General features: G+C 43.3%; 1 long non-coding RNA gene and 2 other non-coding genes across 3 annotated transcripts in view; 1 reads left to right on the top strand and 2 right to left on the bottom strand.

Annotated features, from left to right (window-relative positions):
* The window catches only part of LOC146851653 (uncharacterized), a 93765-nt gene extending 78816 nt beyond the window's left edge, over positions 1 to 14949 (bottom strand). Inside the window, exon 1 of the long non-coding RNA XR_014981152.1 lies at positions 14484 to 14949. This is a non-coding gene — a long non-coding RNA (uncharacterized LOC146851653). The remainder of the gene's footprint in view (positions 1 to 14483) is intronic.
* TRNAL-CAG (transfer RNA leucine (anticodon CAG)) lies at positions 11738 to 11820 on the bottom strand. The gene has a single exon. It is a non-coding gene; the product is annotated as a tRNA-Leu (tRNA).
* Positions 14950 to 15380: 431 nt separating the features above from the next.
* Positions 15381 to 15453, top strand: TRNAV-CAC (transfer RNA valine (anticodon CAC)). The gene has a single exon. It is a non-coding gene; the product is annotated as a tRNA-Val (tRNA).
* Positions 15454 to 17365: the final 1912 nt, after the last annotated feature.

The raw sequence follows: 17365 nt of genomic DNA, 5'->3' as shown, positions 1-17365 counted from the left end.
TTTGCCAGATGCTGAAAATGTGAGTGTGAGAGATGATGTTGATCATGATTGCTTGGATGTGCTTGATTACTGTACAAAACCGAGACCAGACATAAGAGATCTGCCACTGCCTGAGAGTGATCATATGCTGTTTGTGGATGGATCATGTCTGAGAACAGAAGAAGGTGTGCTGAGTGCAGCATATGCGGTGTGCAAGGTTTCAGAAGTTATGGAAGCTTCATCTTTGAAAGGAGTTAGATCTGCTCAAGTAGCTGAATTAGTGGCATTGACAAAAGCTTGCAAGATTGGGAAGAATTTGAGAGTGACTGTGATGACTGATAGTCAGTATGGATTTGGAGTGGTTCCTGATTTTGGCCAGCTTTGGCTACAGAGAGGTTTCTTGACTTCGAGTGGAACTCCTATAAAGAATGCTGAAGTGATTGGGAAATTGCTTGAGGCGATACAGCTGCCTAAAGAACTAGCAGTTGTAAAATGTGCTGCTCATGGACAGGGTGATGATTTTGTTACTCTTGGTAATCGCTTTGCAAATGACATAGCACAGTATTGTGCAAAGAACAATCATTCGATTAACAAGGGAAGAGAGAAGGAAATGTCTTTTTGTTCTGTGATGTTTACTAATGTCCTGGAAACATGGGATGAAGTGAAACAGTTGCAGGATGAAGCAGGAGATGAGGAAATGAGAGATTGGATCAAAGCGGGTTGTGCTCCAAGAGAAAAGGATCATGTTTGGATTTATAGGGATGGAAGACCAGTCATGCCAAATTCCATGTTGTCAACAATGGCAAGAATGTATCATGGCCAGGGACACCTGGGGAGGGATGCTATGATTAGGTCCTTCAAACAAACCTGGTACAATGCAAAGTTCAGGCTGATTGCAGAGAGCATCTGTCAAAGATGTTTGATTTGTCAGCAATTCAATACTGGAAAGAAAACAGTGGTGAGCCTAGGAACAATAGGCAGAGAAGGAGGTCCTTTTACCAGAATGCAAATAGATTTCATTGAAATGCCTCAGGTCAATAGATTGAGGTATGTTCTAGTGGTAGTCTGTTTGTTCTCAAGGTGGGTGGAAGCCTATCCGACTAGGAGAAATGATGGAAGAACAGTGGCCAAGTTGCTGTTAAGAGAGTTGATTCCTAGGTACGGGTTCCCAGTGACAATTGAGTCAGACAGAGGGGGACACTTCTACAATGAGCTCATGGGTTTAATCTGTGAAGCATTGAGCATACAGCAGAAGCTACATTGTGCATACAGGCCAGAGGCTTCTGGCGTTGTTGAGCAGATGAATGGCACAATCAAAAACAGAATTGGTAAGATGTGTTTAGCCACTGGAATGAAATGGCCTGATGTCTTGCCTCTAGTGCTAATGACTATTAGATCTACTCCAGACAGAACTACAGGGTTGAGTCCACATGAAATATTGATGGGACGTGCAATGAGACATGCATTCGTGCCTGTCAACAAGTTGATGACAATAACGGATGACATGATTTTGGATTACTGTAAAGGCCTGGCTGACGCAGTTCATTCTGTGTTTCACCAGGTTGGAGGAGACGCCACTACACTTGAAAAGAAGCAAGCCCATGATCTGAGTCCAGGGGACTGGGTGAGAATAAAAGTGCACAGAAGAAGAAATTGCTTAGTTCCAAGGTGGGGAAGACCAAGACAAGTAATTCTGACTACGACGACTGCTGTGAAGTGTGCTGGAGTGAAGAATTGGGTTCATGCAAGTCATACTCTGAGAGTTCCAAATCCAAAGGATGGGACTGGGAAAGAGTATTTTGAAGAGTCAGATTCCAGTGATGATGCAGACACTGAAACAGTGAGAAGAAAAAAGAATCCTGAAAGGGGGGAAGGAGAGTCAGAAAGAGAGTCAGGTGATTATTTTTTCTTACCAAGAGAGGCTTCGAGAGGAACATTGAGAACCTCAGAGGAGAGTTCGGATTCTGTAAGAGTGCCTGAAGTTTCAACAAGCAGTGGAGAAAATAAAGGGAAAGAGAGAAAAGAAAAGAGCAGTTCCACAGAGACTACACCTGAGTCATATGAAGAGATTGAGAATTTATCTGAGATTACTTCTGAAGAAGTAGGGTCAGAAGATGATAGAGAGGGACAGATTGCGGAAGACCCCCGAGGAGGTGTAGGGAACATTCCTGATAAGCTAGGTGAAGGGACAAGTAGACAGCAAGAAGATTGCGTGTCGGAGACCCGAGGAGGGACAGTAGTAGGGAAATCTCTATTGGTGGAAAGGAAGACTGCGGAGCAAAAGAGAATTGTTGATGAACAAGAGGCAAATGAGACAGAATCGGATGAGAGTGAGAATGAGAAACCAGAGGGTCGAGTTCTAAGAAAGAGAACTTGGATCGGAGAAAGAAACAATAGAGAAGTGAAACAGAAAAGGAGTGTAAAGGGAGATCTTTGGTCTAACAAGATAAAGAGGCTAAGGTATCGACTGACATGAGCAAATTCATCGAAAGCTGAACAGGTGAACGAGGTGTCAAGTCAAAATCAAGCAAAGGAGGAAGAACAGAAGAAATCAAAGGAACCAGAGGAGATTAAGAGAATCAGAAAGCCTAACCAGAAGTATAGGTCACCGGAATGGACGTATGTGGCACTGTCTGAAGAAGAAGAGGCAGAAAGTCAAGGAAATCCAGAGGGGACCTTACTGAGAGTGGTTGAGGAGGAGAAAGCTGTTGGAATCCTGAAAGTTATCTTGACTGACATTGGAGAAGAGTCAGATGCTCAGGATGTCGAAGATCTGATACAATTTGATGTTGCTGAAGAAGAAATGAAAAGTGATGAAAATCCAAATTGAGTGAACTAAAGGAGTCACTTGGAGAAGAGTGAAGAAGAAATTTAGAATTAACAGATTGAAATAATCTAGTGTTCTAGGGATTCAGTAGTGGAGTAGTAGAGGCTAAGTCAAAAGACACAGCCAAAGTAGTAAAATGGCTAACACAGAGAATAATCAAAGTAGATGTACCTTTCTGAAAAGATGGTGCAGAATGTGCTGCTGTTGTACGGGACTATTAATGCTATTATGGGGTGTACTTGCTTTATTAGTTACTTTTAGAGTTACAATAGACACTTTTGGAATACATACTGAGAATATGACTAACATAGAGAAGAGTTCACAGAAAGTAGTACCAACTAGAATTAGCAATATGTATATACACAAGGATAGATCAATTAATGATTTTTCTAGCAATGTTTTTTCAAAATTGCTGTATGAATATGTAAAGACAATGGAAGTAAGGGATTGCTACGTATGTATGCAATTGCCTGCATCCGTTTCAGAGGGAGTTACTTATCATCATCTTCCGGCTACGTATGGGATTTCATGTAGTGTGTTAAGGTGTTTTTTATTTGTTAGGGAAAATAGATTATGAAATGTCTAACAACGATAACATTTTGGGGCAATTGCCTATGAATAAGAAATTGAATCCTGCAAAAGAAGTTAACATTTTTGGTGAGATTTTTATTGAAACAGAAGAATTAACATTAGATTATATTTTTAGAAACAATTTAACTTGTAGTTTGAAAGAAGAAGAAAAAGCTTTCCTAGATATGGTAGAGAAAAGGAGAATGAGCATGCATGAAAAGGCAGGAGGATATAAAATAAGTGAAACAATGTGGGACATTGAGATGGGAAAAGAGTTGAAAAATGGGGCCAGTCCAACTTTGGCTTTAGATGCACCACAGAAGGGTAAACTATGCATTACCAGAAGGAAATCCCAATATGATAATTATTTCGTTGGGACTAGTGAGTGTCATGATACATATTTTATTGCAACAGGATGGGGATTCAAGGGAGGAGAAGATCCAGTTTTCCCGGGAGTGTATTATATTTGTGGGAATAAGGCTTATTACAGGTTGCCTGATCATTGGTATGGCACATGCTATGTTGGCCTGGTCTTTCCAAAGATTTTTCATATGGATAGAATAGAAGATGCAGAACAGATTAATCTACTAACACGCTTTAAGAGAGAAACTTGGTCAGAAATTGTAGGAGATATTTTTGGAGCTTTGATTCCAGCAGTGGGAATTTCATTGAATGCATATGGAATTCGGAAGCTGTCAACAGTGGTGGATCGCTTATCGACAAGCACCGCTGGTGGGTTTCTCTTGGTAAATACGGAGATGGTTGCCTTACGCGCCATGTCTATGCAAAATCGACTTGCCCTTGATATTCTATTGGCCAAAGAGGGTGGAGTCTGTGGAATGCTGAAGGTTCAACATTGGTGCACTTACATTCCGGACGAAAGCAGAGATCTAAAGGTCTATATCAAAAATATTACTGATTTGCATGAAGAATTAGTACCACTGGAAGCTGAAAGTATCTGGACTAAAATGGCTAATAAGATGATTGCTGTTAAGAATTTTATTTCTAAGATAGGTAGTACCATTTTTGGTAAGATATTATTTCCATTGACACGTGTGATTGTTGCTTTAATGATTCTTAGATTAGGGTGTTTATGTTGTAGAAATAGGAGGAGTAAAAAGAAAATTGTAGGGGAAAATGTTGAAAAGAAACAAAAGAGGTCAAAAAGAGACCCACAAGAAATAGAATTGGAAGAATTTAGAGAGAGCATGTATTTAGAGACAAAAAGAGATGATGAAAGAGAAACTGGAGTGTAGTATAAATGCAAAAAGACATTTGAATTTCTCCTAAAAATGGGGTCTAAATTTTTGGGTTGGATTTTTGTGGTGATAATATATCACCAAAGGGGGGATTGCTGGAGCAGGGTTTTCTGTTTAAACCCAAACATCAGCTTATATTTTTGTGTGTCATAATTAAAATTACTAAAGAATAATTACTAGATATTAATTTTGTCGAGTGGTCTGACTAATCAACTTTACTAATGAAAGAATTACACGTGGGAATGCAATTGCATGGCTTAATTAAATACGTGAACTAAGTTGTTGAGCAAATTAATTAAATACGTGTGGCTAAAGTGCTATTTGTTATGTGTTTGCGCTTTAAAATAACATGCTATAACGCTTCTTTATGTCGCAGAAGGCTAGATAAATACATACACATAAGGGTATTAGTGGGAATTAACACTGTATAATCATTATGATGTAGTAACGTTGTTTTGTGTTTCTTTTAATTAAGATTGTCCATTTTGGCCTATTGGAAAATGGCCGACATTTACAGCCTGCATTTGAGTAGATGAAATATGAAGAGAGGCCTCGCTGAATATGGTTGAACATGACCTCGGCCTCTGTCTGAGCTAAAAGTTTCCGAAAGGACAGCAGCTCTGGGCTCATCGCCAGATATCCTTGGGACAGAACAATTGTCACAATGAACATTTTGATAAACTTGCGGTGGCTTCACTATAATTCCGGAGAAGAGCATCCATGAATGTTGCAGATTTCGTTTGTGCTTCCTTCTTCTGTGTTTTTATTTTTGAAATATTCGAGAGCGGAGATTTTTCTAAATGTTGCGAGCCAACATCCTTTCCTGCTCGCTCTGCTCAACGGACGCTTGGAGCTTGTTTGTAACTTTTAATGTGTAAGTTTTAGTATAAATATGACTAGACTAGAGAGGGTCTAGGGCCACTTCTTCTTGAACCTATGCTCGAGAGGATCGATGCTGATTGAGAGGACGGCGACTCGGGAGTCTTTACTGAGAGACCTGTCCTGACCTAAAATACGACATTTAGCTAGAATAGGTAACTATGAGAATAATGATTTCACTATTGAATGACTTTTCATTGAACTAATTTAGATAAAATAACCTTTTGTTTGAATTACAGTGTCGGGTGGTTATTTCTTTGTCATTTTATTGAGATCTCAAATGTGTATATTGTTTAAATCATGACTCGAGACAAATCAATTAGGTTGCATTGACCTCAGATTAGATGCAGATTGATTTAGAAGTTCTCTTGTATATTTAGTGTGGATAGAGTAATAGAATGAATGTTGGTGTGATGGGCCCTAGCGTATGGTGAGTGTATGTGCGTATGACTGTGGAATTACTCTGTCCATGGAAGTAGGGAGAATTTATATGCTCTGATCTGCAGCAGCAACACGTGCTCAAGGCGTCATCGGCTCGCAAATTATTTACACGTACTTACACCATTACACAATGCACAGCCCCAATTATTTCCTCAAAATCGCGCAGCTCATGGGACACCGAACTGGGCGCTCACATTCCAGACTTACAATGGAATTTCTGCTGTGGCCAACTTGAGCAACTCTCTCCCAAATACCGCCTCAGATTAATCCACTTCAAATTCCTGCATCGCTTATACTGCACCCCAGTGCAACTGCATCGCATGGGCATTAGGCTGGACACTAAATGTTGGTGCTGTGGGACACCGGAAGCAACCCTCTTACATCTGGCCTGGGACTGTCCACTGGTGGCCGGGTTCTGGACAGAAGTGTTCAGATACATAGAGTATATAACCGATATGGGGCTGTCGAGATCGCCACTGGTGGCGGTTCTGGGCTATGTTTGCGACATCCCCACAACAAGGTGGCGGCTCGTAGCGATGTTGCTACTGGTGGCCAAACAGCGGGTGGCATACACTGGTGGAAGACGACAGCCCTAGACGTAAAACCTTGGTTAACAGATGTTACATATTGCAAAGAACAACTGACATGCTACTGGGAACTCATGCCAGCCCGATCCCATCCAAAAGACATCTGGTCCCCATTCACACACTGGCTCCTCTCCTTGAACAGTGATATATCATAGCGAATGTCTGTTTAGCATAGCATACCTCTGCTTCTATAACACTGTAATGTTGATGTTGGTACTGTCTGTATTAACCAGACCTTTGTTCTTGGAAATTACATGCAAGGCCACCGGGGCCTATGGGTCTCGCTGGATTCTGTGATTGCTGTGGGGCCTGGATGTCGCGACTGGAGGGTGGGGTTTGACGGTCACTCACGCAGTAATTGTATTTTATTGTAATTGCATTTATATAGCGCTTACCACCCCTGAGGAGGCGTCTAAGTGTTTTTTCGGCAAGTAGCACGCTACTCCGGGACCCATAGAGGATTAGTGTTGAGTTAGTATAGTGAAACATGCAAGTAAATTTTAAGTGGTGGAAGGTTAGTAAGTTATTTGGATTCAGAAGGAAAGCAGAAGGATAGCATAAGGATAGAAGAGGAAGAAAACAAAAAGGTTTGTATTTCTATAGCTCTTGTTACCCCTGATGTGTTTTTGAAGCACGCTACTCTGGAAACCGATAAAGGATTAGTGCTGAATTAGTATGGTGAAATATGAAAGTAATTTGAGTGGTGGATATTAGTCAGTTATTTGGAGTGAGAAGGCTAGCGGAGGGATAAAAGGTAAGAAAGGTTTGCATTCATGTAGCACCTGTTACCCCTGATGGGTGTTGAAGCGCTTTTCTGGTGAGTAGGACGCTACTCCGGAACCCATAAAGGATTAGTGTTGAAAATTAGTATAGTGGAGTATGAAGTAATTTGAGTGGTGGATATGTTATTCAGTTATTTGGATAGAGAATGGTAGGTTGCGGGATAAAAGAGGGAAAGAGATTATTATTTATATAGCGCTTGCTACCCCTTGATGGGGTTTTGAAGTGCTTTATTGGCGAGTAGCACGCTACTCTGGAACCCATAAGGATTATTGTTGAATTAGTATGGCGAAACATGAAAGTAATTTGAGTGGTGGATATGTTAGTCAGTTATTTGGATTGAGAAGGGTTGGGGAGGGGTAGAAAAGGGAAAAAGGTTTGCGTTTATATAGCGCTGGTAACCCTGATGGGGTGTTGAAACGCTTCATTGGCGAGTATCACGCTACTCTGGAACCCATAAAGGATTAGTGGTGAATTAGTATAGTGGAATACGTAAATTGAGAAGTGAACATGTTAGTCTGTTATTTTGATTGGAAAGGATAGTGGAGGGACAGAAGAGTGAGATTTTCTTTTTTTTTTGTTTGAGGTCATAGCAGTAGGAGGAGGCTTTTGGATGAGTAAAAAGGGGTTTTTGAGGGAAAGATTCAGAGGGGAGAGTTTATAAAGGTTTGTTTTAGGGGATCGGTATAGTAAGAATAGGTGTCAGATGATGCAAGGATGGAGAGAGTAGGAGAGAGTCTAGAAAGGGTTATTTTAGGGATCATAATAGTGGTATTGGGTTTGGGATAAATGAGAGAGTGGATGTAGAGGATACGTTGATAGATGTATAGGGTGAGAGATAGGGTAGTGCATTGGAAAGAGTAGCAGAAAGAAGTTTGAGATGAGTCAGAAGGTTGGGCCAGAGGATATATTGAGAGAAGTATAGGCTGAAAAATGGGGTAGTGCATTTGAAATGCTAAATTAGAAGAAAGTGATAAATATATAGATCCATAAGTACATTGAAATTATATAGATCCATAAAGGAGGTAAGTATATATAGATTAAAGATATTGATAGAGGTACAGGATGAGAAATAGGGTAGTGCATTGGATATGCTTTTTCATGAGAAAGGTAACAGACACACAGATCCAAGTACATGGAAGGTACATAGATGCACAATGGAAGTAAGTACATGTAGACCAAAGATGATTTTTATTTATTTACTTATTTATTTATTTATTTATTTACAACAACATAATTATTCTACATGTTTATACAAAGCAATACACAAAGATAGGAACATATCTATAGTAAAAATAAATGCTTATATACAGAGAAATATGCTGTAAATTTCTGTGTGGGTATGGTGCTTATGTGGGGAAGAGTCAATTCTTGAGTAGTTTTCTGAAGATAAGGTGGTTGTCGGTGGATCTTATGTTGGGGGGTAAAGAGTTCCATAGTTTGGCTGCTTGAACAGAGAAGGATGTGCCACCCATAGTTTTTTTCTTGTATCTTGGGATTTGGAGGCGAGATGCCCCTTTAGAGCGTAGGTTCCTTTGTTGAATGTGTTTGGTGATTTTATTCCTGATGAAGAGCTGTCCCGTTCTATGTATTGCTTTGTGGGTGATACAAAGTAGCTTGAACGTGGATCTTCTGGCAGCCAGTAACCAATGCAGGGCTTTCAAGGCAGGTGAGATGTGGTCTCGCGGTTTGATATGCAAGAGTAGTCTGGCAGCCGAGTTCTGAATCCGTTGTAGTCTTTTCATGGTCGTTAAAGATGATCCGTTGTAGAGGCTATTGGCGTATTCGAGTTTGGACAGAACAAGGGAGATGGTAGCTTAGACCTTGTGTAGAAATCCCAAATGAGGGAAAATTTGTTGCAGCGTTTTTATAGTGACAAAGCTTGATCTTGCTAGTTTGTCCACTTGGGCATTCATTGACAGCTTGAAGTCCATGGTCATTCCGAGGTTTCTTACTTCCTTCGATACCTTAGGTGGTGATCCCAGTTCCTCAGGCCAGGCGGCAAGCGGATCATAATGTTTCCAATCGCCACACGTGAGTATTTCCGTTTTTGAAGCATTCAATTTGAGATGGCCCCAAGTCATCCACTGATCCACGTCTCTGAGACAACTGAAAATTGGGGATTTTTCAATGTCTTTGGGGCATTCCAGTTGAAGGAGTATTTGTGTGTAATCTGCATAGTCATGGCACGTGAGGCGAAATTGATTGATCAGTACCGGTAATGACTTCATGTAGATGTTGAAAAGCATGGGTGAGATGATAGAACCTTGAGGGACCCCTGCTTTTGTGGAGTATGGTTTGGACGAGAAAGGTGGTGTATGGATGACATTAGCTCTGTTTCGAAGGTAGGACGCAATCCAGTCTAGAGCAGTTCCCTCTATGCCGGCTTCATAGAGTCTTTGTTTCAGAGTGGCATGGTCAACTGTGTCAAAGGCAGCCGAGAGGTCCCGGAGGAGCAGCGCAGCAACCCCGCTGTGGTCAATTGTATTCGTAATAGGTCTCTGCTTTACCATCCCTGAATATCAAAACATTTGCATAGCCAAATTTTGTCATGAAATGTCAGAATGCTAAAATCTGCACTGTAATAACCTTCGATTCTACTGAGCAAGCAAATGTGGTCTTTGTATGTTGATAACTGAAAACCCTCCAAAAATTAAAAAAAAAATTAAAAGTATAGAAGATATGACTTTTCAAGCAGATGTTGTGATTTTTGTAATAAGGTATGGGAGATTTGCAGAGATGGCAAATCATGCGTCTGACTTAGAGTAGGCCGTGCTCAAAGAAAGGAGGCATGCATAGGATGGAAATGGGGAGAGAGTCTTTCAAAAGAAAAGAGTCAACAATAGAATGTTTTAAGTTAAAGTAAATTTTCGTGGAAGATTTATTAGCATCATTGTGTAGGCTTTTTGATATTGCATGCAAAACTGTAGAAAGAAAAAATGAATTGCTTGTGTTGCAATATCACAGTAGGCAATGAAAGCATCCGCACACACCACCATCACCAACGGGGTAATTAAGAAAGAAAAATGCTTTAAATTATACATAAAATCTAATGGAAGGACAACACGAAATAGTAATGTTGAAATTTAAATCTTTATGCGAGAGGTGCTCCTTCCCTTTTTCTCTGATGATCAGAGAGGGATGAAGAGCAGAGTCTAGTTTAGTAAATTTTTGTAAAGTTTCACAGAGCAGGTAGCACTGAAGCCATCTGCAGTCTGGTGCATGCACAATATAAGCATCATGAAGTTTGAGATATTGATTCTTTCCATAGAAGCAATCAGAAACAGAAGAAAAAGGCCCTGTCTAGAAACTTCCACACCTGAACAAAAGAACCTACACTCTCACCCCCTCCCAGTTATCATCTACCACCCCTGCGCTGCACTGCGTGACATGGAAAGGGTAGTAATGTGTCGTATTAAATGGAATATGCACTGTCGCACAATGGGCTGCCTCGCGGCCACGCAGACACACTTTCACCTGCGTTGCAAGCAGGATTCTTTTTGTGCAGGAAGGGACACCTTCCTGCACACAAATAATCCTGGGAGGCATATTTCTCTTGCTTTGTGTGCTGCACACACAGAAAGAGGAAGGAACTAGAAATAGAGGTATTTCTCCTCGTTACGACTCCCCTGGGAAGATTTAACTTGTTGGTGCATTCCAAGGTTTAACAGTACTGTTAAATAAGGGAATGCATCAAAAACCGTGGGAGTGGCGTGGAAACGCCCACGCACCGCCCATGGAACACCTTTTGCAGGGCAGAGTAACGAAACGCAGCGATTTGCACTGAGTTGCGTTACTCCAGATTTCTGAAGCCACTCAGTGCATGGCTTCATAAATCTTGCTTAAGGTTTGCATTGCGCATGTACCACGTTGCGTGGTGCAAACGCGACGCAATCCTCCTCGTAAATAGGCCCTGGGTTTCTACAACTCAGATTCCTCTCCCATCACTCTTTGACTTTAAGCTTGCATTTCACCAGCTTTGGATAGGTTTGCGCTTTAGAAATAACATATACATACATATATATAAATAACTTACAAAATGTGACATCACGCCTTTCACCACCGGTTCAGCTCTTATAACCTACAATAAAGTATGCCCTGTGCTCTGACGCTCTCTGCTCGCAGGCTGAGGCATTCCCCCTATGCTGAGGTGGTCCCAAGGTGTGCTCTGCCATTCTAGTGCTTTTGAGAGTGAACATTCGTAACAGCAACAATAATAATATTACACTTATGTGTCTGAGTCCTTCCATAAGTCCTGAAATGTGTTGTTCCTGCAGGCACATTCGGGCAATTTGTACAACTGTAAAACATGCGCTTGGGCTTACAGACATATAATTAGTAAATGATATTATTGTGGTAAATAATGTTCAAATAGCCTTTGAGTCGTTTATGTAAGCAGCAGAATAAAAGGCTGATGTCAGAAGTGGGATTCGAACCCACGCCTCCAGAGGAGACTGCGACCTGAACGCAGCGCCTTAGACCGCTCGGCCATCCTGACAGCTGTCAAAAGTCTTCTGTGGTGCAGATTGGAAGTTTTATCGGGGAGTCACGCTGTAATTCTCATTGGTGTCATCATCACAGAGCCTGCGACTGTCAGTCAGAACAAAGCCCAGTTCATTTACTTTTGACCACGCGCGGGTCTCTTTTCAAACAGTCCCCGTGTGGTCCGCGCCTCCTCTATGAACGCCCTTTAAAATATTCCTCTTGGCATCTCTCGTAGCATCTGATCATTTTGTTCCACTTCGATCATTTAAAAACATCATTTATTGGTGGGTGTTTAGCTGCAGTAGGAAATATTATCCGAGAGAGAACCATCGGAGTCAAACTTTCTCACTCCGCAGCTGCAACTCAGACTGGGCTCAGAGTTTATCGATCTCGGATCTCGACTGTGAAGACTTCAAGGCGCTGGAATCATGAAGGGTCCGTCAGCCCCACAAACCCAGCATGACCCTGCCGCCCTGCGGACTCGGAGCCGAGCTCTCTCGCAAACGGAGCGGTGTATTAGCCACAGCAAAGCGTTAGCTCGTTCATAAATCCAAAACAACATTTCCATTTTGCGAGGGAATGGGATTACTAAATGTTTTGCTGCAGCAGGATAGAAGCAACAAACAATCCTCACACAGGGAGACAGTAACAAGCATTTACAATGCAATGGTCTCGGCATTGGTAAAGTTAGAGCTATTGGCACTGCTCATGACATTATTTTTGTTTATGTTTTTGTTTTTAAAACATTTAAAGAAACGGAATTGTCATGAGCAATGCCAATAGCTCTAACTTTAACAATGCCGAGAGGTGCCCAGGTGATGGTTAGTTGCAGGGGGTGGTTGTGCTCTATGCACATTCAAATCTTGGCCTCTCCTTTTGGTGCGAGCTTGTCGCCTGTGCTCTTTCTTTCTTTGGCCTTTCCCTTCTAGGATTACCCTTGGGCGTGAGGGCAGCAGAGTTCTACCCACCTGTCCATTTAATTGCCTGCCCCTCTGCGGAGGGGTCGTTTTCAACGATTAAACAGTGTCAATCTTATGCACATTCACTGTTTGGCCTCTTGGTTTATCTGCTCTCTCTCCTCCCCAGGCCCCCATCTCTCTTCGAATGGACTGGACTGGAGGGGCTTCTATTGAAACCCTAGTGCTTTGATTACCAGCTGAATCCTTTGCCCCCCGCGACTCCACGTGCCCCTCCACTCCTGAGCTTTTCCCTCACAAACCGTGTGTCCTGGTGCTTTTGCCCAGTCAGGCCAATGGACGTGAGACAGGATTACAACTAATAATGCCAATAAAGGTTGTAATAAAAAAGCATTTATACTAACAATACTAAACATAAATTGTGTTACTATAGCGCTTGTAACCTTAGTGTTTTTTTCTAGGCTTTATAAATAGCTGATATTGTTTCTCTCCATTTTAATGACACTCGGGTTGCAAAAGCTTATTAAATGGAAACCTGAGCTCGAGAAACACGGTCCTTTATAGCCTATAAAGGGCCGTGTTTCTCTCCCCGGGTTTCCACTGAATAAGCTTTTAGACCCCGAGTGTCATTAAAAAGTAGAAAAATAATACCAGCTATTTATAGTGCCAGGAAATACAGAGTTAACAAGCGCTAGAGGGTAACTGTAAGTATGCCACCCAGGCAGGTCCGCCGCCCTCACCCCGTCTTTGAGACGGTGACCCCAGTACATTGTCAGAGAGCAGCAGAACCAGGTGAGTGCCCCCCCACACATCCCCTCCTCTCCAATCTAGACCCTTTGTGTACCACCCTGGGGGGGGGGGTGCGTTAAATGAGCCTCCCTGCGGCTCGGCCTGCCCTGTTGAACAAACAGGGGGCTTGGGGGCTGACCTCAGCTGCAGAAGCCATTGTCAGGTGGGCCCCTGAGCTCCGAGGAGTGGCCCCCGCGGTGACTAATGGCAGCCGGGCTCAGGCAGGAGCCGGCCTTCCTGTGCGCTTTGTGTCTTCATAATACCCCCAGCATGTTTGCTCTTGGGCACTTTAAAGGGGCATGCGTCTTACAAGACATGCCTGCCTGTTTGCACAGCTTATCTTTTCTTCTCCTTGTCTAGGGCCTGAATTCCTTGAAAATCCTGCTCTGTTTTTTTTTCTTTTAATGTCACAAAACCTGCTTTTTGGCGGTAATTCATGAGTCACTGTTGTGACTTCCGCCAGCGCGCTCCCCTGCCTTTCATGTCTGATATCACACACCGCGCCCTTCTCCGGCGTGGCGCTGGCACCTCAGTGCCACGGTCTGCGCTGGCTTGGGGTGTTTGATGTTTGCTGAAGAAGCAGTATTCCTGGGTTATGTATCACTGTGTTTAGTACACTGCCTGCACGTCATCAGTTAACATATGGACTGCTCGAGTCTGAAGCAGTGAGTGGGCCTCCCGCGTTTCAAGATTAGGGGTTGGAAGATGGATTTTATATATTTTTGATGGGAGGGTGTAACACCACAGTATGACAAAAACTGCATATTTTAAAGGAAACACGCAAACCACTGGTCGAGGTTACCTACTGAAAAATCATAGCCACTCTGTTGCTGAGCGAGACATAACAATACAGTGACAAAAATGTGAAATTCGGCGCATCCTTTGGCGGCTGCGAGCTAAAACAACATTAAGGCATCCCATTTCAGCAAGCTACTCCCGACTCTTCCTACTGCGATTGCCTCATAATTACCCCGTCCGCAGTCCAGGCACATCCAGGGAGCAGGGATTACTCATTAGACGCAGGAATTAGCAGGACTGCGGGCTTCACTGGCCAGAACAGACTCCCAGCCGAATCTGGCAGCGGCCGAGCCTGGTACCTCGCCCGCAGTGCCACCAAGAGAGCACAGTCCGGTCTCAAAGCGAGGTAGGACACCTGCCTTCTAATCTTCTGGGAAAGAAAAGCGCCGATTCAGCAGGCAGCAGCAACAACCCATGCCAGTCACATCGGGCTGACGTCAGCTGGGCCCCGGAGTCAAAGGGCACCGTCTGGGTTAATAAGCAGCACGGCCGAGTCCATGGCAACACTCATTTAGGCGCCAAACAATATCCGACATGTCTGCAAGGCTGAATGCGGAACGGTTCGCCAGTGTGTCCGTCTGTTTCAAGTTACAGAATCGCCCTGAACGCTCCAAATGGCTGGGATATGACATACTCACTTGCGTGATGTGCCCGAGTGTCCTTTTCGGATTCGGGGGCGTGTTTGTCTTTTCTCTCCTCCAGCCATTGGCTGGAGGAGAGAATGAGACTTTCTTTAAAAAACACGCCCCCTGATCCGAAAAGGACGGGGCATGATTGGAGTGACGGGACCTCTTCTCCAATGGCTGGCCAGCATTTACGAGGCCAGCCAATGGAGAACAGGGCAGAAGAGGGGCGGGTTCAAGCCCCTCTTCTCCCAAGTCATTAAATCTCCGGACTTCCGGCCTGCCGACCGGATGGTCCCGAGACCTAAAAACGGAGCTATAACGAAACTGGGAGATAATATCCGAAGCCGCTTTAAGAGATGGACTCTTAACTCTGGATACTATGCAAGAGTATTCGGCGCCACTTCTGGGATCTGGTCAGAGCCCCCCTCCAGGCAGACATGTGGGTTTCCGTAGTGTAGTGGTTATCACGTTCGCCTCACACGCGAAAGGTCCCCGGTTCGAGACCGGGCGGAAACACTTTTAACAAGCATTTACAATGTAATAGGTCTCGCTATTGCAATATTTTGAGCTATTGGCAATGTCTTTTATAATATTAAATGACATTGTCATTTACAATACCAATAGGTCAAACTTTGGCAAAAGCAAGACCTATTGTATTGTAGAGCGCGGTGCCCTGGGCTCACCATTAAAGTTAAAAAAAATAAAATAATGAAACAGCCAGTGTCCCTAAAGCGGGCGCTGCGCATTATATTTAAAAAAAATCAATAAACTGAGCGTGGTGTCCCTAAAGCAAGTGCCGCACTCAGCATGCCAATTTATAAAAAAATAATAAAAGGTGATAGAACGTCGCCATTGTGCACTGAGTGTTGTGAGGGAAGGGGGCGGCCACTTAAAAGTTAGAGCGGCATAGCGCACTATACGAAAAGCAGCCACCATTGTCCTGTGTGGTTGCTGCAGATACAAAAAAAAAAGCACTGTCAAAGCCAATATGTCTCACCTATGCCAGTCCCTTTGGCTTTGCCAGTTTTTTAGCTATGTTGTAGAGCAGCACAGCGGCTTTGTATTATGGTTTAATGGAAATTAAAACAAGAGCTATAATGTGGTGAATGTTGGTCGCATTATAGTGTTTTTGGACACCGCACTCGTTTAGGTATTGCTTTTACAAAACTTTGAACTATTGATATCGTAAATGCCTTATAATGTTGTAAAAGGCATTGCCATTTACAATGCAAATAGCTCAAAAACTCGCAATTGTGAGACCTACTGCATTGTAAATGCTTGTTGAATGTGGAGCAGGTTTTTTAATATATGCTTTGTCAGGGTCTCCAAGAATTAAAAAGGGTGAGCTGCTGGGCATCGGAAATGTGTGACTTTTCAGCAGCTTTTCCAACTTTAGAGAATCCTGAGAGAGCGCATTCAGAAAGGGTGTGGGCGTGTGTCATGCTGTAATGTGTTCTTTGAGGGGGTTTTTAATTGCCACCTTTCGATTACTTGAGAGAGCTGTAGCGGAGTGTGGAGTCTGGAGGTTGAGTGAATGGAGAGGCACTGGTCCAACATTCTTCAATGTAAAGCCAAGCCCCCCCCCCCCACACACACACACACACAAAACACACAACACATCCGCCCCGGTTGTGAGGACTGCTGGTAAAGCAGCCCGGATGTAACTCATTAAGAAACCTCAATATTAAAAAGCAATCCGGAAGGGTTTATTATTGCCTATATTTATTTAGGAAAAAGATATTTCCAGGGCACTGGCTGGTCGGCTGTGGCCTTACATCTTTGCATGTTTCCCAAGGCTAGGGGAGGTTTTTTATGACCGCGCAGAAGAGCCCTGCTGTGTCCGCACACGTCAGGGGGGGTCCAGAATAGTCCTGTCTCCAGTTACGAGCCCCAAAGCAGCTGAGAAAACGTCATCCAGGTGAGACCTCTGGTCGCCCTGATGCCCTGAGGGGTCATACTCACGGACAACTCCCTGCTCCCTCCGCCTCCCCCCTGTGGCTCCATCCTACAAAAGTAGCATTTACAACCTTCACACGAGCCACAAACAGGGCCGTGTTTACCCAATAGAGAGCTGCGCTGATGGCACTCCGCTACAGGGAGGGTTGTGTAGCTCGTGTGATAGTCTAAACACCTAAGCGTGACGCGGTGGTGTCTGTCAATGAAGACCGTCCGTTGTCAATAAGACAGAAGGGAACCACCCAAGTAAAAATTCTGGGGAAAACTGAACTCCAACGAGCTGACACTGAAAAAAAATATAACAATGATGATTTATATAGTGCAGACAGACCACAGCCAAACTCTTTCTTACCTCATTAAACATTAGTGCCTACCCAACTCGGAAGCCAAGGTGTGTTTAACGTGACAAGGAGAGGGCAAGCTACGCTTTGATGCAGATGCGAAAGAAAGTATTCAACAAGCGCGCGGTGGG

This window comes from Triturus cristatus, chromosome 4_1 (genome assembly GCF_964204655.1).
Source record: "Triturus cristatus chromosome 4_1, aTriCri1.1, whole genome shotgun sequence".
Taxonomy (NCBI): Eukaryota; Metazoa; Chordata; class Amphibia; order Caudata; family Salamandridae; genus Triturus; species Triturus cristatus.
The sequence above is the reverse complement of the archived record's forward strand: the minus strand, read 5'-3'. Positions and strand labels throughout refer to the sequence as shown.